Source organism: Poromitra crassiceps (genome assembly GCF_964638095.1).
Source record: "Poromitra crassiceps genome assembly, chromosome: 13".
Classification (NCBI taxonomy): Eukaryota; Metazoa; Chordata; class Actinopteri; order Beryciformes; family Melamphaidae; genus Poromitra; species Poromitra crassiceps.
In genome coordinates, this window is record NC_139644.1 from 15,240,895 (window position 1) to 15,266,318 (window position 25,424).

A 25,424-nucleotide genomic window follows, 5' to 3' on the forward strand; every position below is an offset into this window, starting at 1 on the left:
AACCTTCTGATCTGCTTACTAAGATTAGACACAAATGACCTGGCTTATGACGCGGCGACTAAGATCCAAAGAATTATGGTCTTAAAAGCATTTAGCCAGCTACTTTTGTTTCATTCCGGAAAACACATTTCACAAGACTAGCTTTGACCAGCGGAAATCAATAAGAAGTCACATAAATCGGATTCAATTATTTCTGACGAAACATGTACGCTTTAATAATACGATTCCGATCAACCTTCAAACAGTCGAATGCAGTTTTTTGCCCAGTTGAGTAGTAGTTCTGTTCTGTGTGTTTCCTGGCACAACGCAACGCTTTATGCAACATTTACAAGTGGAACTAATGATGATTGGGGTCAGATTTTTTCTGGTCCCCGGCTGAATTGAGGAATTCACATGCAGCAGCAGCACACGTCTCCTGGGCAGAACACAGAGACGCACGCCGCCCTCGCTGGAGCGGGCGGCGGCGGCAGACCATCTCTGCTGTGAAGTTTGAGCCTCAGCTGGCAGCGAGAGAAATGCTTTCTGGGTCAAAAACAAATAGTTGATGTGCTTTTGGAACAGACGGCGTGCTGTGCTGTTGAGAGGCGGGGGGGGGTGTAATTGCCACATTAAGGGGAAGGAATTCAAAATAAAGTTAATCTCCCAAACCCCCCCCCAACCACCCCCCAACCACCCCCACCCCCCAAGAGGTTTACAGTGAGCGTGCTCCGTCTTGTTATCAGACACAAGGAGAGCACAGAGAGAGTGAAATGGAGACGTGGAGGGAGAGAGAGAGAGAGGGAGAGGTTCTGCTTCTAGGTAACTCACTGACTGGCTCCGCACCAGAATCAACCTGTGTGGGAAGGTTCACACAGAAGGGACTACTTTGTATGCAAAGCTTGTGTACAGTATGTGTCTATATGTATATTGTATGCTGTATGTTATGAGTATTGTTGTTAGACCGGTTGAATGAATTGATTACCTTAAGAGACGTTTGGAAAGTCTTCATTTTCAGTGTTGACAAGGAGAGGAAGTTCCCGTCCCCTTTGTTTGATTGACAGCTTAAGTTGCAGCCGTTCCAGGTAAACATACCAGCTACTTCACCCATTGGCACATTTAGTAGAATATCCAGCTCAATATAGGATTGCAACACACTGCTAGCCTGGCTAGCAGTTGAGTGAGAAATGCTACATCCGCAAGTGCAAAATGCTTCCTCCAACTTGGATTTATACGGTATCTCCTGTTGAAGATTCAAGCTCGTTTTGTCTTCTAGTCTTCTATGATGTTAGTATCTTCACTCTTTAGCTTTAAAAGTTAGCCCGCTCTGTGGAAAAAGCATGGGGCAACCGCTGGCCGACCTGTACCACCTGTACTTGACTAGGCTGACCGTGAAGGCAGACAATTAAGGTCTGCTCAGACAGAACCCATCCACTGTCAGCAGAGTTTCAGCTACTCCCTTCTGGTCGGAGGTACACATACCCCAAGATCAGAACCAACAGAGCGAAACATTAATTTATCCCCATGTCAATCATCCAGCTAAATAAGATGTGAGATTCAGGGAATCTGAAGTTTTTATTTGTTGTTTTATTGTTATCAGATATGCACTTGCAGGGCTGCTAACATGTGCACTTTAATACACAGTATTATTGCATATTTTTGTAGTATTTTTGACCACTACAGATGATTTTATGATTTGTATGAGTTGTGTATGTTATTTTAATGTGTCTGTGTCCTTATGTACTGTGCTGTACAACAAATTGCCTCCTTGGAGGACATTAAAGTTTTCTACTACTACTACTACTACTACTACTACAGCCTCTGAAAGACAGTCATATCGACTACAGACGCCGGCGTCCACACATTCCACCCCTCTTCCCCCCGCAATTGGCTGGTGCCCCTGGCCTGGCCTGGGCACTCGCCCAATGCTCACTGACCTGCACATTCTCACGGCAGCTGATTGAAAACCACTGGTTCAACTGACCAATGATTCTCTCTCACATGCTCTCCCTCATGCTGTCTGTCTCTCACAGACTCTCATGCTGTCTGTCTCTCACACACTCATGCTGTCTGTCTCTCACACACTCATGCTGTCTGTCTCTCACACACTCATGCTGTCTGTCTCTCACACACTCATGCTGTCTGTCTCACACACTCATGCTGTCTGTCTGTCTCTCACACACTCTCTCATGCTGTCTGTCTCTCACACACTCTCTCATGCTGTCTGTCTCTCACACACTCTCTCATGCTGTCTGTCTCTCACACACTCTCTCATGCTGTCTGTCTCTCACACACTCTCTCATGCTGTCTGTCTCTCACACACTCATGCTGTCTGTTTCTCACACACTCTCTCATGCTGTCTGTCTCTCACACTCTCATGCTGTCTGTCTCTCACACTCTCTCATGCTGTCTGTCTCTCACACTCTCATGCTGTCTGTCTCTCACACATTCATGCTGTCTGTTTCTCACACACTCTCTCATGCTGTCTGTCTCTCACACATTCATGCTGTCTGTCTCTCACACACTCTCTCATGCTGTCTGTTTCTCACACACTCTCTCATGCTGTCTGTCTCTCACACATTCATGCTGTCTGTCTCTCACACACTCATGCTGTCTGTTTCTCACACACTCTCTCATGCTGTCTGTCTCTCACACTCTCATGCTGTCTGTCTCTCACACACTCATGCTGTCTGTTTCTCACACACTCTCTCATGCTGTCTGTCTCTCACACTCTCTCATGCTGTCTGTCTCTCACACTCTCATGCTGTCTGTCTCTCACACATTCATGCTGTCTGTTTCTCACACACTCTCTCATGCTGTCTGTCTCTCACACATTCATGCTGTCTGTCTCTCACACACTCATGCTGTCTGTTTCTCACACACTCTCTCATGCTGTCTGTCTCTCACACTCTCTCATGCTGTCTGTCTCTCACACACTCATGCTGTCTGTTTCTCACACACTCTCTCATGCTGTCTGTCTCTCACACACTCATGCTGTCTGTTTCTCACACACTCTCTCATGCTGTCTGTCTCTCACACACTCTCATGCTGTCTGTCTCTCACACACTCTCATGCTGTCTGTCTCTCACACACTCATGCTGTCTGTTTCTCACACACTCTCTCATGCTGTCTGTCTCTCACACACTCTCTCATGCTGTCTGTCTCTCACACACTTTCTCATGCTGTCTGTCTCTCACACACTCTCTCATGCTGTCTGTCTCTCACACACTCTCATGCTGTCTGTCTCTCACACACTCTCTCATGCTGTCTGTCTCTCACACACTCTCTCATGCTGTCTGTCTCTCACACACTCTCTCATGCTGTCTGTTTCTCACACACTCTCTCATGCTGTCTGTCTCTCACACACTCTCATGCTGTCTGTCTCTCACACACTCTCATGCTGTCTGTCTCTCACACACTCATGCTGTCTGTTTCTCACACACTCTCTCATGCTGTCTGTCTCTCACACACTCTCTCATGCTGTCTGTCTCTCACACACTCTCTCATGCTGTCTGTCTCTCACACACTCTCATGCTGTCTGTCTCTCACACACTCTCTCATGCTGTCTGTCTCTCACACACTCTCATGCTGTCTGTCTCTCACACACTCATGCTGTCTGTCTCTCACATGCTCTCCCTCATGCTGTCTGTCTCTCACACACTCTCTCATGCTGTCTGTCTCTCACACGCTCTCCTCCCTCATGCTGTCTGTCTCACACTCTCTCTCGTATGCTCTCCCTCATGCTCTCTGTCTCTCACACTCTCTCTCTCGTATGCTCTCTCTCATGCTGTCTGTCTCTCCTGTTCCACCCCTCACACAGGGACTCGCTGAGTAAGCATTGGCTGCCTCGGGAGTCATCTCACCCCGGTCTTTTTCAGCCGCCCGCCAGCGTCTGACACAAAGGCAGCGCAAGGCGAGGCAGCTAGCCTCCGTGGCCAGGCAGGGCAGGTGAGGCGAGGCAGCTAGCCTCCGTGGCCAGGCAGGCAGTGCCAGGCGAGGCAGCTAGCCTCCGTGGCCAGGCAGGCGGTGCCAGGCGAGGCAGCTAGCCTCCGTGGCCAGGCAGGCGGTGCCAGGCGAGGCAGCTAGTCTCCGTGGCCAGGCAGGCAGCGCCAGGCGAGGCAGCTAGTCTCCGTGGCCAGGCAGGCAGTGCGAGGCAGCTAGCCTCCGTGGCCAGGCAGGCAGTGCCAGGCGAGGCAGCTAGCCTCCGTGGCCAGGCAGGCAGTGCCAGGCGAGGCAGCTAGCCTCCGTGGCCAGGCAGGCAGTGCCAGGCGAGGCAGCTAGCCTCCGTGGCCAGGCAGGCAGTGCCAGGCGAGGCAGCTAGCCTCCGTGGCCAGGCAGGCAGTGCCAGGCGAGGCAGCTAGCCTCCGTGGCCAGGCAGGCAGTGCCAGGCGAGGCAGCTAGCCTCCGTGGCCAGGCAGGCAGCGCCAGGCGAGGCAGCTACCCTCTGCGGCCAGGCAGGCAGTGCCAGGCGAGGCGGCTAGCCTCCATGGCCAGGCAGGCAGTGCCAGGCGAGGCGGCTAGCCTCCGTGGCCAGGCAGGGCAGGTGAGGCGAGGCAGCTAGCCTCCGTGGCCAGGCAGGGCAGGTGAGGCGAGGCAGCTAGCCTCCGTGGCCAGGCAGTGCGAGGCGAGGCGGCTAGCCTCCGCGGCCAGGCAGGCAGTGCCAGGTGAGGCAGCTAGCCTCCGTGGCCAGGCGAGGCAGCTAGCCTCCGTGGCCAGGCAGGCAGTGTCAGGCGAGGCAGCTAGCCTCCGCGGGCAGGCAGGCAGTGCCAGGTGAGGCAGCTAGCCTCTGCGGGCAGGCAGGCAGTGCCAGGTGAGGCAGCTAGCCTCCGTGGCCAGGCAGGCAGTGCCAGGTGAGGCAGCTAGCCTCCATGGCCAGGCTGTGTCAGCTGGAGGAGCCAGGTTAAAGAGGCCTAGCTGGATCCTGCCGTATGTCACTGTGTGGTTTGGGCTCTCACTACAGCATATGGTGCGGTGTATTTTTATAATGTAATCATTCCTCCTCCTGCAACAACACCGTTAAAACTTTCTGCATGCTGGGGCAAGAATCCAGTCAAGAGTCCCGCTGACCCAGACACAGCAGAGCATAAACAGTGGGGCTAGGGTCTTGGCAACACACACTAGCGCACATGGACACGCGCGCTCGCACACACACACGCACGCACGCACACACACACATGCTGCCCCATGCAGCTCTTGTGGGTGCATTTGATGCCTTGGTCGTCCGGAGGGGGCCCTGGCATTGTTGTCGAACCTTCCGGGGGTCTGTTATTCTCTCTTTTGTCTCTCAGGGTTTTCTGAATTATTAGTTCAAAGGAAGGTCATTGGTGCAAAAATATGCAGACGCCTTTTCAGTGGTTTTATGAGTGTTTACTTGACCAACTGTAACCTGCCATATTGTGAGGTGACTCAACTTCCGCCGTCATGGAGGGACAGCAAGACGGCGAGGTCAGCTGGAGTTCTCTCTTCCAGAAGCCGTTTAAGTGACATTGATTTGAGCTCTCAGGTCGTAAATGTAATTAACAGGCTTGCTCAAGCCTGTAATTAGGGCCTCTCCCCATGCGTCACCAATGGCGTGTCCTCCCCTTCGCCATCCATTATCAGCTGTCAATATCTCTCTGTGCACTTGACAGCCAGGCTGCTGCTCTCCTCAAGGCGTTCCTCCAGATATTATTAGTTGCTGGTCTACTGACAAAGAAATATTAACAACAATAATAAATAGGAATAATAAGGAAACAAGCACCCTCACCACACATGCCTATCATATTTAAACACAGACGCAGATTCACTTCCTGGAAAAAAGTGGCTGGTAACTTATCCGTCTGTTTTTTCTGCCATTTAATTATCAGGCCCCGTGTTTGAAAAATGCTTCCTGGAGGAATGAGAGGCACTGGCTCGGCTGTCACCTGACCTGTCAGGCTGTCACCTGACCTGCCGCTGCGGCGCAGCAGAATTGACAGCATGATTGAACGGGATTGTCTTTGCCGTATCCCCCCGGCTCGTTAGGGAAACAGCAACCCGGGTTCGGGGGGGTTCGGGGGGCGCTGACAGGCTGATTCCATGTGATGGGGTGCCCTCCGCGCGGGCGCGCTATCCCCTCGGCTGCCGGGGCAAACACTGCGCCCTGTGTTGATGGCGGCGGCGGCGGCCGGGCACGCAGATCGCGTTTCCAGCAGAAGCAGGAAGTGAGAATTGGAGGGTTCCTGCTACCAGGCCCCTCTTTCCTCCCGTTCCTACACGGAGCCAAACTCAAACCATGTGTTGTTCGCACCCTGTGGACCTCTGCATACTGCCGGCCTCGCTGGCTAGCTGGCTGACTGGCTGACTGACTGACTGCCTGACTGGCTGACTGACTGACTGACTGGCTGCCTGACTGACTGGCTGGCTGACTGACTGCCTGCCTGCCTGACTGACTGACTGACTGGCTGCCTGACTGACTGGCTGACTGCCTGACTGACTGACTGACTGACTGCCTGACTGGCAAGTGCTGCGGTCCTCCTCACAACATGAGATGTCAGGAAACAGTTCAGCCCCGCCCCTCGCTGTAAGTCTATTGGGGTCTCTGGGGAAAAGGGGTAATTGATTCCTCTATATGTCCGGTCTCTAAAGACACACCCCTCCTTCTGCGGGCTTTCACTGGAGGTTAGGCCCCTCCTTCTGCGGGCTTTCACTGGAGGTTAGGCACACGATGGATGTGATTGGGGAAGTACAGTAGTCTGTCTCCAGGGTCAAAGGTCACTTCCTGTTCCTCAAGCTGCCACGGGTTAATTAGGAGCAGATTAAGAAGAATGGCTTCAACTCACAATGACAATGGAGGAACTGGCCCACGGATAGATTGTAGGTAAATCCAACACTGCGTTTAAGTGCCTAATTGCACAGTAATTAATTACATAAATCGATGGGGGTTGTAATTATCACAAAGAAGTGGACGCATTTGTGATGGAAAAAAGTTATGTATTATGATCAATTTAAATCAAATTGAATTTCAATAAAAATATGCCATTGGCACAGAATAAACAATGCTGCAGCAAAAGTTTGCAATGCATTTTAAAGCTTCATTTTAAAGCTTCATTTTGATCATAAAGCATCATAATTAGCTAGACCAGCAAACAAAGTTTGCCCACTAAGGGGTTAAACTATTCCTGTTACGCAGTTGGCTCGCAAACTCCTGATCTGTCAGCACTTGATGTGTGGATTTGTTTGTCCTTTAAGAGAAAGCAGGGTGGAGGAGAGAGAAGGGATAGAAAGAGAGAGAGAGTGAGAGACGAGAGAGAGAGAGACAGAGACAGAGACGGGAGAGAGAGAGTGAGTGAGACAGACGAGAGAGAGAGTGAGACAGAGACGAGAGAGAGGGAGAGAGAGTGAGACAGAGACGAGAGAGAGGGAGAGAGAGAGAGAGACAGATGAGAGAGAGTGAGAGAGACAGAGATGAGAGAGAGGGAGAGAGATAGTGAGTGAGAGAGACAGAGACGAGAGGGAGAGAGAGAGACAGAGGCGAGAGGGAGAGAGAGAGACAGAGGCGATAGAGAGGGAGAGAGAGAGACAGAGACGAGAGAGAGGGAGTGAGAGAGAGAAGAGAGGGAGAGAGAGAGAACCAGGAACTATGTTGTAGTTAGAGTTGTTGGGTGCTCCTGCATTTCTTCATGTTGGAAAATGGGCCTCTGGCTCCTCAAACAGCCCCTGCAGGCCTTCATCACATCACTGCCTTAATAAGCACTTCTGATTAAGACTCATAAAGAATTGAATATAAACACAGCCTGAGCCAGCTCTGTTTCACTACAAACACACCGAGTCTGTGCCAGCTGTTGACTGTCGATTCTGCACTCAAACTCAGCCGCCGGGACGGAACGTCTGTGTGTACCTGACTGTGTGTGTCAGGAACACACAGACACACAGAGTGACGAGTCAGAGTCACTGAAGTACACTATTTAATAGTGACATGTTCTAGCATGGGAATATCCTTAACGTGAGGTTAAGGCGAGGTATTTACCTGCACTGTGAGGTATTTACCCTTTGAAAGTATGTTGATGGAAAGCGAGGCTGATTGGGTGGAATACCTGTGTGTACCCTACATCCTCCCACTTCCAAATGGCTGTTTACAGAAAACACTGCCTGATGATGAAGGGATAATCTGTCCAAAATATGTGCCATTGCCCCGCCCCCCTCCTCTCTCTCATTAAAGGAACACTATGTGCCAATTTTCAACCAGCTTTGTATCATTACAAAATCAGTAGCAGATCAGAAAGCTCTAAACCGTTTTGCAGACATTCGTTTAGTTTGACAGTTATTGAGAGTTGACTTGAGTGAAGTTGTGGACCAGTGATGTCATTCATTCATAAACAAAAATGACATCACTGCTCCACAACTTCACTCAAATCAACTCTCAATAACTGTCAAACTAAATGAATGACTGCAAAACAGTTGACAGTTTTCGGATCTGCTACTGATTTTGTAATGATATACACAAGTGGTTGAAAATCAGCATAGTGTTCCTTTAACATTTGCAACAAAGAGAAAGCTCCTGCACACACTCAGTAGTTTGCATGGGACACTACGTACGTTTACCCCCCAAAGACACAACACAAGCAGCCTATAAAACAGTCTAGTTACAGGGCTCCTATGTTGGCATTCTCACTGGCGCTGGCAAGTCTTTAGTGTGTGATTGTTCAGGCCGTGGTCCAGACTCGTTCCTCTCCTCTCTCTCATGTGAAAGTCGCCCCCCCCTCCCCCTCCCCCTCGCAACCCCCCATTTTTGTCTAATGAGACACATTGTGTGGACACCTGTGGGCTGCCATTTCCACTGGGGGGGGGGGTGTGTGGTGAGGGATGGGGGCGTGGCCGCGTTGCCGGCTTTTAATCGAGACGCGTTGACTAATCGCCCAAGGATTATGCTCTTAGACAAGGTCTCTTTCATTCTGACACTCCATCCACTGCAAGACTCTATGGAGATGGTGGTGGGGGGGAGGGGGGAGGGGAGGGGTGGTGAGTGGGTGGGGGAAGGTTTTTCAGGGGGTGTGTGGGGGGGAAGTACAGATGGCATACTGTACCTGTGTGTGTGTGTGTGTGCTTTGTTTGATCATGCCCGAGACTTCTGCATGCTCACAGAAACACACACACACACACACATACACGCACACACACACACGCGCGCGCGCGCTCGCGCCCCGCGGCTGGATGTTCCCCCTTGTCCTGTCCCGTCCCGTCACGGCCATGGGAGACAGCTCTGCATATTTCTCACAGCGATCACACACTGTGCTGTTAACAGCGGAGGGATAAGAGGGATGCGTTTGTGTGGGATTACCGGCCCCGCACCCGCACCCGCACCCGACCCTTGTGCCAGTGTGGTACAGTTAGTTAGAGAGAGAGAGAGAGAGAGAGAGAGAGAGAGAGAGAAAATAAACGAGGCCAACGCTTAATTGATTTTGAACAATAAAAGCATTGTAGCGTTTCACTTTATGTCTTCGGAGCACCCTGCTCTCAGTGCTCACTATGCCCCAAGGAGTTGACGGCGGCGTGTGTATTTGGGAAACTTGCCCTTTCTTCTGCTGATTTACAAACAAACATAGTCACACACGCACACACACACACGCACACACACTCGCGGACACACACACACACACTCGCGGACATGTGCACGGACGCGCTCTGACTGAGATTGAGTTTAGCGTGCCATGAATGGTTTGTTAGTGTGTGTTTGGGAGTGGGCTGTGGACCTGTATATTGTTGTATGTAAATGAAGCGCGGAGACGATGTCGGGGCGCCCCGGCGTAGCGCGGTCCTGATGTTACCCAGACTCCTCTGCTGTGTATTCGAGTGCTTGATGAGGTCATTCATAACACATAATACACACACACACACACACACACTCTCAGACTCGTATAGGCATAGGTTGAAGCCAAGTTTTAGGCCGAAGCTCAACTGATTTTCTAGCTCATAACACTGCGACAGTCAGATAGGATATGTAATTGGTCTATAATTTTACTTAAAAAAAATCTATTCCACATCCCATTCTTGTTTATCTAGTTTAAATCAGGTAACATACTACAAGGAGCAGAAAGGCGTGGGCAGAAGACCACCATGGGTCCAGACAGAGACAGGCCTAAGTTGGAGTCACAAAACGAATGGAAGGAGCAGTGCAAACTAACAGTGGGTCTACTGGGCTCACCTGGCCACCGGGGGTCAGACAGCGGGCACCAGCAGACGGCCCTGGTATCGCTGTTCCAGGCCAGGTTCTCTTTTAGGGGACTTTTTTAAATCACATTTGTTTGACCGTTTGCCTGAAAACACTTTGCCTTGGTGAAGACAGAGCTTAGCCACAAAGCAAAGCTTGTGATTTTTGTTGGTCAGCCTTCGTTCCGATCCTCATCTATGTTCACAAGCTCTGGAGAGGGACCAAAAGAATGAGATTGCGCATGTGAGTGGCCGCAATGCGTTTCTCTGCATTGTGCGGTGCACCGAGCTCCTCGCACATGTGTGAGGAGCACATGTGTGAGGAGCACATTGATCTGGAGGGAACTCACAGTTGAGCTTCTGCTCCTCCACATCAAGAGGAGACAGTTGTGGTGGTTCCGCCACCCGGCAAGGATTCCCTGCGGAGCGGTGTCCGGGTAGTGTAGGGGTAGATTCCCTTCCTACCAACACAAGGTTCATATCCACGTGTTACCTCCGGCTTGGTCGGCCGTCCGTACAGGCACGATTGGCTGTGCGTGAGGATGGGAAGCCGGATTGGGGGTATGTGTCCCCAGGGTGACAGGGTCCACTTGAAAAGGTGGTCTGGGCACGGAACGTTTGCGAATGTGACCGCCAACCGGTGTACCGAACCACATAGACAACACACGGGCGAAGATACACTCCAGGCGTAGTTGATGACGCGAGTATACTCTGCAAGTGTTCCGTTCTGTTCCGTTCCCGAGCACAGGAAAGTGATGTGAAAGCTGACCAGCAGGGGAGAGGCGAAGGGGGCAATCATAATAATCTTGATTTATTTTCTACATGTCACTAAACAGCATCGTGCAGTTGGTACCTTGCAAAATATGCTTCATGCACAATGTCAGGTAGCCTATTGTGATGGAATGGAACGCAACGGTTTCTGTGAATCTGAGTATCCTTCTCTCATAAGGTGTGACATGCTGCTTTTCCAGATTCTCCCTGCCACAGTCAGGCCTGTAAAGCCTGTGGGTTTCAGGTTTCACACACACCACTCACATCAAGGTGGAGCTGGATCAAGACTGTGTGCACGCCGCCACACGGTAAGCCCTCTGTGAAAAGGATCTGCTGCTGAGCAAGCAAAAGCCCCACGACAACCATGTCACATGACAAAGGAGGGCAACACCACACTGACTTTTGTCTGTTTCAAAGGCCTCTGTCAGAGTAGCACGTTCATATTGTTCTCTCGATGAACTCGTCCGGACGTTTCTGTTTGCACGAGGGAACCAGCAGGATGGGGCTCTTAAGACGTTTTGCGTGTTCCGATTTGTCACGGTGACAGACTTTGAAAGGGTCCTGCCTGTGTGGCAGGCCGGGCTGGGCTCAGGTGCACCACGTCAGCCATGTTTGCTTAGTGGTCTTGTCGTGCGTTCAGTCATCCTTGAGTGTACTCTCTGAAGGAGCGCGACTCGAGCAAACACGGATGAGAACATCATGCGTGAGGAAGCCGCCGCAGTTCAACATCAGGCTCATACAACCAGCGTCCAAAGTGCTTTAGCTGGATCCTTTACTTCGGATCGATTGTATGCTTTCACTTCTAAGATCACATTTCTCTGTTCCAAGTTCTACTACTTGTGTGTGCTGCCTACCTGGAAGCAGCTGCGTGTGTGTGTGTGTGTGTGTGTGTGTGTGTGTGTGTGTGTGTGTGTGTGTGTGTGTGTGTGTGTGTGTGTGTGCGTGCGTGCGCGCGCTGATTCACTCCACTGCTATGGAAAACCATAACAATGGAAATAAATTAAACAGCACTAAAGCATGTGCGGTCGGGGGAGATAGAAAAGCGAGACATACTTTACAGAGAAGGGGAGGGGCCAGGCTGAAGCTGAGGCTGCAGGATATGAATAGGTGGGTGTGTGTGTGCGTGGGTGGGTGGGTGTGTACGCGCACGCGCGCGTGTGTGTCTGTTTAGATGGCCATGTTTATGAAGCACAAGGCAGAGAGCGGAGTGTTTGGCCCTCCAGGTGTGTGTGTGTGTGTGTGTGTGTGTGTGTGTGTGTTTGGCCCTCCAGGTGTGTGTGCCGGTGGTTGTCAGGGCTTGCGAGGCCCGCTGCGGAGGTGGCTACGTGACAGGCGTAATGATAGGCTGTGGCGGGTGAAGACATGAGTGTGTATGTGTTTGCCTGCAGGCATGTGTTAGCCTGGCTGCTGATGACACACACACACACACACACACACACACACACACACACACACACAGAGTCAACAATGTACCATACTGTACTGTATATCAGACTTCACATCCCACGCAGTGCGAGCAATTAGACCCGTGACATCAGGATGAGTGGGCACTTGCCAAGTGGCTAAGAGCTACGAGTCTGGGGTCAGATACTCGACGGCAACCAATCAGCACGGTCTAAAGTGCACCAGGTGACTTGAGGAGTCAAGTTCAGGTTCAGCTCTAACCTGGCACAGAGAGGGGTCAAGTTTGGTTGTCTCTGACTTGTGGACTTAACAAGGTGGTCTGTGTTGCTCCACTAGTAGCTCTGCAAGGTGAAAGTTGACTGGATCAGCTTTGTTTTGACTCCCTCAGCTCCCCAGCTGCCAAACTCTCTAATCCCAGAGGATGACAGGCTGCTGGTGAGTCCACGGGACTTCTGCTTGTGAGTCCAGGTTTGTTGTAATTGTGAAGTGTGAACCCAAACAAATCAAATAGAAACATGCTACAAATCAAACTTTTCAACTACAGTATGTTTGGACCAAAGAAAATTTACTGTAATAGGTGTGATGGCCCCCCTAAGACATTTGTCTGTCAATTCATGTTACAGGTTATAGGCATAAAGTTTCAATTTGTGGTCGCTGATCAGATTGATAAATATCTCTATCGTGCTAAATGCCATACAATCATAGATTGTAAAAAAAAAAGTGGGGGGAGATGGATGGACGTAGTCAGTGTGATGTCACCCATAGATTTCTGAACTCGTTTGGCTGTCACCATCTTGGTTTTTGGAGCCAGAAGTGACCATGTTTGACGAGAGGGGGTTTGCCACAGAGCCGCAGGCTGCGCTGCCTGCTATTGGTCCAGGTGACCTATCAATCAGGCCCAAAACATACAGTAGTATTTTTTTTAATTCTGTTTGACTCTAAACTCGTGAGCTGTATAATAATTCACCCCATACAATTCTCATGAAAGGTGAAATTACCGAAAACGTTTTTTGTACCAGCCTGTAAACATGTTTATTCCTGCTGTAAAGTCGGGCATTTTAACATGGGGGTGAATGGGGAATGACTCCTTTTTGGAGCCAGCCTCAACTGGCCATTCGAGGAACTACAGTTGTCGGTACTTTCCCCCTCAATTTTCAGAACCGGAACTTGGGGGCTTGCATATGATGCAAGCTGTTCTTCTCAGGTCAGCACATGTATTCTTAAACGCAAGCTTAGATCCGCAGATGTTTATAAATTAGTCTCCTGTTTTATGACAAGCACATACCTGGAGCTCATTAAGACGCACTACCCTCTCCTGTCATTTACAGTCATGCGTAAAGATACAGTGCTGCTCGACAAAGATGCTTATTGTTGTGGCTTGCCATGAGGCCTTTGCGTCTCAGGGAGGCAGAACCGGGCTGTGGCTAGCCGCCTCACACAAGAAAGCTCTGAGGAGGACCTCTCCAGCGCCGGGGCGTCCCACCATGCCGGCCGCATCCGCCCGCCCGCTCGATTCTGCATTGCCCTGTTCTTTGATACCGCAGCGCGCACACACACACACACACACACACACACACACACGCACACACACTCAGAGACAACAGGCGAGCTATTGTCTTGTCTCATATAGAATCGTCTCAGAACTACTCGTGTCTGCATGTGTGATCTTATGGTATGCGCTGTTCTTGTGTATAGGTCAGTTGGTATGTTGCTGCTTTATATCAAGATGCCTCTCAAACTGCCGGTTTAACATCTTAAAACAAAGTCATATGAGGCGAGTTACAGGACAGATGAGTTGCATTTAGAAACTGAAAAGGTCCACACACACAATCCCCCTCAAACCAATCAGTTGCCACACCACGCGCCCGATACCACAGCGCAGTCATACGAGTTTACGCCAATCGGATCGAGAGCGGCCGGTGCGACCCAACGTGGGCCAGCGAGGGGGGGGGGGGGGGGGGGTGGCCGGGTGGCTTTTTGTCCACAAACATCAGACACCATTGTCAAGTGCCTCTATGCGAGTCCTCGAGATTATTTTTCCCTATTTTCATCTTCTATTCTAAATTGGACTCTAATGGAGCGCAGTTCAAAGGAGCGGAGAGGATATGTCCTGCTGTCTCGGGGCTTAGCGCGAGTTCAAAGCCGTCCAACTGTTGACAACAGCTGGCTTTCTCGGGAGCAAACTGGCTCTGTCTTTCTCTTACTGTACAAAGAAGCTACCGCTAACGCCATACATCTCCCCATGCGCTGCAGCAGCGCGGCGCTTTACGATTCAGACGGCATTAAGCTGTCTGGAGACGTATCAAAGCTTCCTTCCTCCATCGCTGTACTCGTGTTGTTCTTGCTCTGCACTTCATTTCTTCTCCAGTCACAGAGGCTGCGGTGCCCAGAGGCAGTGTCAGTGCTTATATTTGTGATTTTCTTGGCAGAGGAACAATGGCTTAGTTTAGGGAGTGCATTCCTGATTATTGACACACTGCGGTATGGAGAAGGATTAGCGGAGCGTCTTTTGGTTTTCTGATTCCTCGGCTTCGGCTCGTGAGCAACACCTGGGCGTCTCCACGGCAACGGGGCATCACAATGAAACAGTGATTTCGCCACCAACCGGTTCGACAGAGAGTGCAGCGGCGGCGGCGCTTGTGCAAGGAGGGTCACTCTATAAAGAGAGGAGAATGAGGAAAATGTGTGCTAAGTCCACCCCAATACAGTGCCACGTTAAATCACTGCGGAGCACACCAGGTGCTCCGCAGCTACTGTGAGAGATCAACTTGTGACAGCTTTGCAACCATTTTGAACGAGAACACGATTGCATTGCACACGATAACATAGGGTTTTTCTCTCTTCAAATCGGGCCTCTTTCCATTTGTTTTATAAATATCTTGAACTGTTTTGTCCTGTAGAAAGAGGGTTGAGATGCTGGTTTGTGGTCCCTGCAAGAGGGTTGAGATGCTGGTTTGTGGTCCCTGCAACAGGATCTGTTCCCATTCTGACAGCCCTGATTACCTGTGTCCGGCCGGCCCACGTGCTGTGGTCTGTGGTGAGATGGCCAGATAGTCGGGGACTGAGGCAGCATTGTTAGCCAACAAGCAGCATGCTGAGAGGGTCTCCCAGCGACCTGCTCTCCTCAAGCTTATCAGCAGGAGCCCACAGGGCCCGTATCACCGTATCAAGCGTCCTGGAAAAGACTTCCACTGACATCATGGCCTCCAGGGTCGAACACGGTTACGTTTTTGACCCTTGTGAAGTTTCTGCCTTTCTGCTAATTTTGCTTTGGTTTTGCTCGTTGTTGTTTTTTTCCACACCACTGTAGGACGGCATAAAAGAAAACATCAAACCATTAAATCGACTTGCGTCAGCGACATTTTGAAAATGCCCCGTATCAAATGTTCCCACCATGATGAAAAGGCAGAACAACATTACCAACTCTCTCCAATCCAATATGGTAGTAGTGAAATCAAATCCAGAATGCAGGATTAATTTCTGTATGGGGTTGAGGTTTATTGTTTCCGTGGTAAGCCATACCAAGTCTCAGAAATAAACACGATTGGTCAATGCCGCCGCGTGTTGCATTTATTTCCTACCAGCTGCTTACAAGTCATTTTGGAGTCAGAATCCGTTTGGGCTTGCCTCATAGTTAGACTGATAGACACCCAGGTTTTCAGTGGTTTCTGACGTGACGTAAATGATGTTTGTTTTAATTTACAGAACATTCCTTGTATAAGTTCAAATCTGGCACTTGTCCAGGAATATTTTTGGCTGGAAACACCCACACTTTGATTGACTACTACTCCAACCCGCAGAGTGCGGTTGCAGTTCGGAAAACAATAAAGTCTCATCATGTTGTCCTCGTGAACATAGTTTATGATAAGTAATTATTTGTATTCCCCGCTTTTATTAGTGCGATGCTTTACATAGCGTACAGTCTGTCCCGCTGTGAGAGTGTGAAACAGAACGCTCGCGATCTCTCACGGGGGCCGTCTGTAGCGGCCTCTATCATGATCACATTTCCGATCAAATCGTTTCTGCTCAAACTTTAACGTTTCCCCAAATCTCAGGTCTCTCAGCGTCGGGAAATTAGTTGTATTGGAACTGATAGCGCCTTGATTCATTCATGCAGCTTCTCTATGCTTTCCTGTGTGGAGCTATGAGCCATGAAGACAAGCAGATGGTTATCGCTGCCTGCTGAGCAGAGAACACTGCGTCCAGATGAACTAACTGTCCATGCATCCTCCCAGAGGTGACTGTAGTAGTCGAGAGAGCAGAAACTTTATCTCAAACTTCCACCAACAGTGTTACTAATGAGCACTGATAAAGTCAGGTATTTAGGGCATTCGAGTACCCCTGTCATGTGCAATTAGTGGTGATACTGCTTGGCAGTCCAGACAGACGGCGAATACGCCAAGTCGGGGGAAAACCCCGTCATTTTCGAGCACATCTCTGAGTCATTGAACAATTTCAGCTGTCTTGCTGGTGGCTCACCTGGACTGTATTACAAAACACAGATCTCAGATGATGCTTTTACCTAATGTGATTTCTTTCTTGTAGTCCTCAACATATATTTCCCCAATGGATAACTGTGCTTTTACTTCATGACTCCATTTCCTGACTTGGTGCTCAGAGGCTCATTGCTGCCTCCCCCTCCCCAGACTACCTTCTACAAGCCTGGCTTTCTAGACTCCTTTACCCACACTACTCAGCTTTTGAGAACTTGAGTACTGTAATTGCATGCCAACAACCCCAATTCTTCACAAAACAGTCATTCATTCATTCATTCATTTGACATATGTCCGTTTGCAAAATGTGTGTCTATATTTCTCTATCATATAATTGTTCGATGTGTTATTATTACTACTGTAATGTGTTACTGTTGTGTCAGCTAGCCCTCCTTTCCCTGTTCTCTCCATATAGTCTCCCATACTCTCTCTATACTCCCATACTCTTCCATACGCTCTCTCCTCTCCCACATTTCCCATTCTCTCCCCACCTCCTCCCTCCCCCTGCTCTCTTCTCCCCCACACCCCCCCCCCCCGCCCCCCCCCTTCCCCTCTCCTGCTCTCTCCTCTTGCTCCTTCCCCACCTCCTATACTCTCCAACATTTCCCATTCCCTCCCCACCCCATCACTCTCTCACATTCCCCCTGCTCTCCTCCCTTATCCTGCTCTCTCCTCTGCTCTATCCTATATTTCTATATTTTCTATATTTCTCTATCAATTGCTCAAAGTGTTATCCTGCCCACTGCCATTTACAGAAATTACAAAGTACACGGGCCAATCAGGGACCTGTTGACACTCTGCAGAAAAGACAGGTCTTCGCAGGTCCTCCGAGTGCATTTTTGGATCGGATTTGGCAACGCTGATTGGCTGAAGGAGCGGTCTGTCAACGCAAGTGCTCCCGCCCACTGAAATCGATGCGGGCGGCGTCCGATTCGGGAGTCCGGCCCGAATACGTAGAGAATAGAATGTGAGATCACATGATCAGGATGGTTTTTACCAGGCTAAAGTTCAAGATGTAATCTATAAAAAACAGACAACGCAGTCTAAAATAAACGTGGATTTGAAAAGGTCAGCTGAGAGCAGGCGTGGGTGGCAGCCCAGAATAGCACATCAACTGTGGAAGAAAAACAAACATCCTTCCTGATACCTAAGATGTCAAGGAGCGTAATCTAAGCGGGGGAATGAAGGCTTGCTGAGCAGAGTGCCGTGGAACCGGACTCAGCCTGTTCCGGAGCCTCTTCACTCACAACAAGTGGTTTTGTTTGGCACTGTCCCTTTGTTGACGCTGTCAGGTTCTCATGCCTATTAGGTTGCTGTCGACCAACGGGCACCATGATGACATGCACCGCACAATACCATCGTGCTGGCACTGCGTCATTGTCGAATTATCGCCTGCTTGCTTGGCTGGAATGCTTGTTCTGGACCACTGTGGTAGAATAGCTCACAGGCTTTTGTCCTGCGCCTGGAGACATCTGGCACATGCGATGTAGTTTGTACAGCGTGGACGGATGAGGTAGTACGGTACGTTTTTTTTTTTTTTTGCTTTGCCTTAATGCCAGGGACATGTTTTCGTAGAAAGGCACTGTGACATCATTGACAGGCCTGACACACATGCACCCGAAACTCAAGGAGGAACGGTCGTGTTTCGTTTTTTTCGCCCCTGGTCATACTCCTTCTACCCATGCCGCATGTGGCTGGTGTGTGTCATGGTGTGTGTGCCTTGTCATGCTGATGAGGAAGTCGTGTCTTTTTTTCTTCTTCTCCTCTTGATGGCTCATCTCTGTGTGGGGCACTTGAGTTGGGTCGGGCCCTTTTCGGAAACAGAAACGCTACCCGCCAGTCAGCGACGAGCCTCGACGGCTCCTGCCAAGGTCTCCTGGTATACGGCAGCGTGGGAAGTTTGCTGAACTTCCCGACCCCACGCATCACCGCAGCGCATTGACCCTCGTCACGTGACAAAGGAATGTTCCGCGTCTTTTGTTTTAACAGCCGTGGCACTCTCGGAGTTGAGAGCAATTTTGCATACTATAGAATGATCAGCGGCTTGGCATTTTGCCCCTCCATTCTCCCTCCAGTGTTCTTCCCAAATAGGATTTGCAGGCAGCTCTCTCTCTCTCTCTCTCTCTCTCTCTCTCTCTCTCTCTCTCTCTCTCTCTCTCTCTCCTGCATCTTTTAAATCACTTCAACCGCTGCCGAAGCGCTTTTCACCCGAGGCGGGCCGGGCACCAATCTAATGGCATCATTTGGGCCCACTCACATCCAGAACCGACCCCCCCCCCCCCCCTACTTTCTCTTTTCCTCCGCTGAAGGTTTAGTGAACGGGCGAAAACAAAGGCCCGGCCCAGTGAAGCGCATCTCGGCTGGCCCGACTGAATAGAGGGGCCCCTTTCATGGCTGTTTATGAGCACCCCTCTTCAAAAACACACATACAAATCACATCCAGTTCTTCCCCTGGCTCCCCTGATACAAGCATGATGGGAGGGGAGGGAGGGAGGGAGGGGGGGGGGTGGATCTTGCGGTACGTGCCGCTCTCTCGCTCTCTCTCTCTCTTTTCATCCATTCCGATTGATGCATTTTTCACCCTGCGTCACCCCATCTTTACGTTTGATCCGTGGGGTTTGTCACCGTGGGGTTATTATTCAGAAGTTACATAAGAAGAAGAAGAGGTTGGGCATCTCTGCTGAGAGCATCATTAAAAACGGGTGATGTAACAGCAGCGAGACAGAAGGCGGAAACCAAAGCTGCCTTTTTTATATTGTCCACACAGTCATTGGCTCATCAAAGGGCAGGATATCATTACGAAGAAGACAATCATCTCTATTGCCAAACAACACCACGCACACCCATGTGTGGGTGTCACAGATCTATAAATCACACACACAACCCGAGTGGCATCACGTTTGCATTGGCTATGGGGATAAGGAAGAGATTCAAGAGATATTGTGTTCCTGCCCTATCTGTCTGTGTCTGCACGTGTGTTTATGAGAGAGAGGGAGGGAGAGAGAGAGAGAGAGAGAGACAAAGACTTTGCATGCAAACTTGTGGGTGCATACCTCTTCCACTGGGTCAGACTTGGGGGTCAAGATAGCTGACAACCTTTTTAACAAATTGCAAGTCATCCCACCTTGAAGTAGTCCTCCTCTTTCTAACTACCTTTTTCCGCTGTGTGTCATATCTCTGTGGTGGTTCCACAGGTAAGGTTTGATGGACAGGAGGAATGTGGTGGGCGGAGGGGGGGGGGGTTGTTTTGTCATGGCCGCCCATTCTTTGGGTGTTCTTAAGCAAACAGAGCGGCGCTATGTCCTGTTTTTACGGGTTTCACACGTCACTGTTCAAACTCTCAAACAGACTGGTCCCCAAGAGTACATGCAAGAGAGTAAACACTGCTTCGATACTGCACCACACTCACCTGCTAGCTAAAAACACACAGGCTAACGCTTGCACATACTACACACCTTTTATGCAATTAAGTCATGCAATGCAACAGGATGTGAAGGGACACAAATTATCTTATGGGGGGGGGTAAGTTTTTGTCATTTATAATAAAGCAACAAAGCTGTGATATATCAATCAATATTCCCTTTTGTTTCACATGACTGTAATGTGGTTTATCCACACTGGATACATAGTAGCTACATCAACAATCGTGTCACTCTTATAAAGTGGCACGTCAGCCTTGTGTTGATCTTTAGTTTAAGGGGTCATGACCTCTGACAACTGTAGCGCCTTTTCAAAATGCCTTTTTTATTAAAGGCAAAATTCTGATTTATTTTTCTGGAAGCTTTTCCATCGTCCACATGTCAGGAAGTATCAGCGCCATTTTTAACTCAGCACAGGTTCGAGATGGGCGCCGGGGTGCTAGATGTCATCTTGAAGTGACAGACGGTAACAGCGCCCCGTGTCTGGCTGTGTGTGTGTGCCAGCTTCATTGAGTGCGACGTAAGTCAAATGCACGGATGGATGGAAAAACTTGGGAATTCCGTGGGAAAGTTTCAAACGGCCATAAAAAGATGGCTTTCCAATCGGCCCCGTGAATACCACCGAAACATATTGAGCCGAGTCTATTTTCGTCACTCGTGCCATGGAAAAAGATGGAGGAAGCGCGTGTGGCGTGCTCAGAAGTGTAGGCGCACTGTAGTTTATGTAAGCCCGTGTGAAGCAGTTGGGTGCGTATGTGTCTGGACTTGTGTGTCGCTGCTGTCGTGTTGCTTCACTGTACTGCCGAGCTGAGCGCAGCCCCGCTAACGCTGTCCTCCCTAACACAAACATCAAGCCACCAAACAGCACCTACTACTGCCCTCTTTATCGGCCCTGTTCTTTCTGCCTTCTTTAAATCTGTCTCTCATATACGAGGCATTCCTCTGTGGTTGTGTAACGTGGTGATTTGAGGCGAGGCGAGAGGAGTTATCACACAGCGGAGAGAGAGAGAGAGAGAGGGGGAGAGAGAGAGGGAGAGAGAGGGAGGGGTGAGTCTTTTGCTGGGTTTTCATGGCCGTCCGTGTGCTCATATTTCTCTGGGTAGCAGCAGGCTTATCGCTGGCCTCCTCAGCTCCTTCCGTCATGCGTGGCCTACTTTCATCTCTCCTGTGTACTGTAAAGCGCCCCCCTAACAACCCTGCACACGATTAAAGCAAACATCTTAATAACGGCCTGCCTCATTATCAGGCCGCGCCGGGGAAACGGCTAAGGTTCAGCAGTCACCTCGTCAGGTTTGCGTTGTGCCCCTCAGAATGAAGGCACGGAGTGAGACCTCCCGCTTATATTTGGTCTATCTTTCTTTCACAGAAGAGGGGAAAAAAATGAATCTTGACGTGAGCTTGTCTGATTTTCTCATTTTGGAAATTGGAGGAATCGACAAGAGTATTGACGTTTTTACGTCGCAATTATTGTTCCCAATGAATCTGCCATATGGCGGGGGATATAATTTAGGGGGTGTTGTGAGTTTATGCAGACAGGCAGCAACCGAGACAGTGAGGTGCAGGTCTGAGTGGAGGGTGTTGCTCTAGAGGGTGCTGTTTACTGGGGAAAACGTGCCGGCTCTCTCTTCCTCTGCTGCTGCTGCTGCTGCTGCTCTCATTGCATCTGACTGCCCGTGATTCATCATTGCGCAACAGAAATCTCCAAAGCATAAAAAAATATACATCTGAAATGTTCCGTACGCCTCTCTGAATCATTGGCCTCGGCACATATTTTTCAACCCAATTCTAGACTAAGGTCAGCTCAAGGAAGGATGATGGTTCGGTGGCACGATGAGGCTATTTAAACTGTTGAGGGATGGTTGAAAAAGGTAACAACAAAAATATATATTATAAAAAGAAATGGATGGTGACTTCTTGGAGGAAAATGTTTTTGGAACAGTGATTCTCAACATGGGGTCCAGGGGCCACCAGGGGTCCATGAGGGAGCTCCAAATGGGTCCCCAGGAGATTTGATGAATTGTTCAACTTCAGCATTATTTAATTGACGAGAAGTGAACACAATTAGAGAATGCAGAAGAATGACTGTTTGGATCATAGGTTCACTGTGATCTCTCGACCTACAGTACAAATAGTCATGGCATTTTAAAAATCATATCCTATAATCATATCTAACAAAAAAACAAACAACATTCTCAGATTTGGGTCCAAGAGACAAATCTCATCAAATGGGGGTCCCTGGCCCTCATGTGGACTAAATTAGGGTCCTCCTTGATATGAAAAAAGATGGAGAATCACAGTTTGAGAATCTGTATAATAATCTGTATAGCGTCTGAAAGAATGTGTGCTATTATGCTGCAAGGCTCCGTAGACCTGGGATTAGGCCTAGGAGATTAGGTGTGTGTGCGTTCCCCACACCTGTGGCTTCCATTTTCACAAACACACACACTCACTCTCACACACACACACACACACACACACACACACACACACACACACACACACACTCACTCACTCACTCACTCACTCACTCACTCACTCACTCACTCACACACACACACACACACACACACACACACACACACACTCTCTCGTTCTCTCTCACTCACACACACACACACACCCACGCACACACACAGACATACACACGCCAGAAGATGTTTACACAAGTTTCACACAGCCAACACGGGCAGATGATGAGCTGTCAGTCAGTCAGACCTCCATCGGCAGAACGGAGACGGGTAAGAATGCGTCGGCGCGCGGCGATGCTTCCACCTGTGCTGTCTGCGGTCTCCTGCAGGCGGTATGGCAGGGTGTAATCCCTAACGTGGCCTGTGTTTACGCTTGTGTTTTAGTTACAGGCCTGATAGCTGCGTGCTTTAGAGCTTAGATGGGACTTCTGCTTGACTTGCTCTTCAGCCTGGCCCCAGGGGCATCCTCCCCAGCCTGCCACACACAGCCTCGACCCCTCCACGCATACTGTGTAGAGTCATCCTCCCCAGCCTGCCACACACAGCCTCGACCCCTCCACGCATACTGTGTAGAGTCAACAAACAGAGAGCTGCTGCACGTCCAGCATACATTTTAGGCATCCATACAATCAGAGTAGGGCTGGAACTAACGGTTATTTTCATTGTCCATTATTTTGTTGATTATTTTCTCGATGAATCGATTAGTTGTTTGATAAGTTGTTCGAAAAAAGGTCGATCAGTGTCGACCCAAAGCCTAAGATGACGACTTCAAATGTCTTGTTTTGTCCACAACCCAAAGATATTCGGTTTACTATTATATAGAGGGGTAAAGAAACCACAAAATATTCACATTTAAGAAGCTAGAGTCAGATATATGTTTTTTTTTTTTTACTTATAAAAAATGACTCAAAGTTGAACCAATGAATCGATTATCAAAATAGTTGGCGATAAATTGAATAGTTGACAACTACTGGATTAATTGTCACAGCTCTAATTCAGTTTAATTAATTGGTTAGTGGTAAAGGCAGTGTAAAGTAAAGGCAGTGTAAAGTAAAGAGTAAAGTAAAGGCAGTGTAAAGTAAAGGCAGTGTCAAGTAAAGGCAGTGCTCAGTATGAAGTTGTTTTCTAAAAGTAGGCCGTTTAAATGCGGAAACTCCTCTCTAAATGTGGACTGCAGTATTTTTCTGTTCATTTGGAGTTTGGATTGCCATAATAGACTCATTTTCAGGGAACATTAAACTGTGGTTATTTCCTTATGTACTCCGAGTATTTGAGGAGGTCTTTTTGGGTTGTTTTTTATGGTTAGTATTTCGTCACGAGTGACGCCGACTGCACCACTGAGGTCATGAATGGGGAGGAGAAAGTACTTTCCAGTGCCAGCGATTTAACTCACTTTTTTATTTTAGGAAATAAGCTAAATTTAGACCGCGGGCTCGGCCAAAGGTTCAGCCCCAAACTCCCTCAATGACACACCTTTCGAGAAGTGACTCTTGACATCTGGTATTTTTATTATAATAATCACACTTTTTTTTTTTCACTTTTGTTTTTTTTTCCACCTTGTTTTGTTTTCTCCCATTTTGTGACAAGAGACACACTGTAAGAAGAAATGATGTGGCTGTTTTTCATTTATACCATTTCTTGGGTGGATTATTATGGAGAGGGGTCTAATTACAAGTCGAGGGAAGGCCATGCTCGGGTGGTGTTTGTGAAAACAGCGTGTTCTTCTGACGTGAGGAGCAGAGGAGGACCAGTAACAGGTCCTCTCTGCTTACACACCCTCCTTACAGCACTACTGTAATGGCTTGCTGTCATGGTGACATTTCAAACCTTCAAAGCAACACGGCCAATTGGATAATGGGATTAGGTTGACCAGTCGGGGGCGCCGCTAACCAAGTCGTGTCAGTACATAAATGTACAGGTGCCAAACTGGCAAAACCGTTACCCGTTACGTAAAGTCTAGGGCCGATAAAAGTGCGTTGTTGGACTCTCGCCGTTCTTCTCGGCGTGGCCGTGACATTGATGAGAGCCACCAGTCGATCAACTCTGTTATTTCTGTCTCCCATGTTTCGCCCCGCTCTCGTCGAGGAGCTCTCAAAGCCCCACAGTTAAAGTAGGTGGTCAGCGAGTTGGAACCAGGTCCTGTGGGTTTGCGGCTTTCAACCATTTTCCAGTTGTACCTCACGTTACATATTCTGACGCTGTTCTACCCAAATGAACCCAGCTGAACAAACGGGAGAGGCAAGAGTTAAGCCGATAGAGCGATGTAATACTATACGCTTGTTGTGTGAAAGTGACGTTTGGCCTCTCTTTTTTTTGCTTCTTTTCCACAGTGGAGGAATCCAGATTCCCGGAATGAGATGCCCTTCCTCGCTCCCCGGGGATGCTTTGCGGTGAGTATATAGGTTCCCAGAGACGTTACAAATGGTCTCCGCTTGCTGTGGTGTCCCGGTGTTAAAGTTCTCTCCTGTAAACCTCAGCTGTGTTTACCTTATCCCTAGACATGTGCTCCTATTTGGGTATCTTGGTTTCCCTAATAAGGTAGTTTCCTCGGGTGCCCTTGTCCTTATCTCCGAGGTGTCATGGCCGCCGGTGTTTTTGCCTTGCCGTTCTTCTTTGCGGCCTTCTTTGTCCGGCTCACCCGGATGCTGTAAAATGTCTTTACTCTCTGGAGAGAACTGGCCGAGTGCCATAGACTTCTAATGTTACTGTGGTTTAGCCTTATAAAA

The 25,424-nt window shown here is 49.3% G+C and overlaps 1 long non-coding RNA gene across 1 annotated transcript in view; it reads left to right on the forward strand.

Moving 5' to 3' along the window:
- LOC310787694 overlaps positions 1 to 25,424 on the forward strand; it is an 83,286-nt gene that overhangs the window by 33,519 nt on the left and 24,343 nt on the right. Inside the window, exon 2 of the long non-coding RNA XR_014553271.1 lies at positions 25,029 to 25,088. This is a non-coding gene — a long non-coding RNA (uncharacterized lncRNA). The remainder of the gene's footprint in view (positions 1 to 25,028; positions 25,089 to 25,424) is intronic.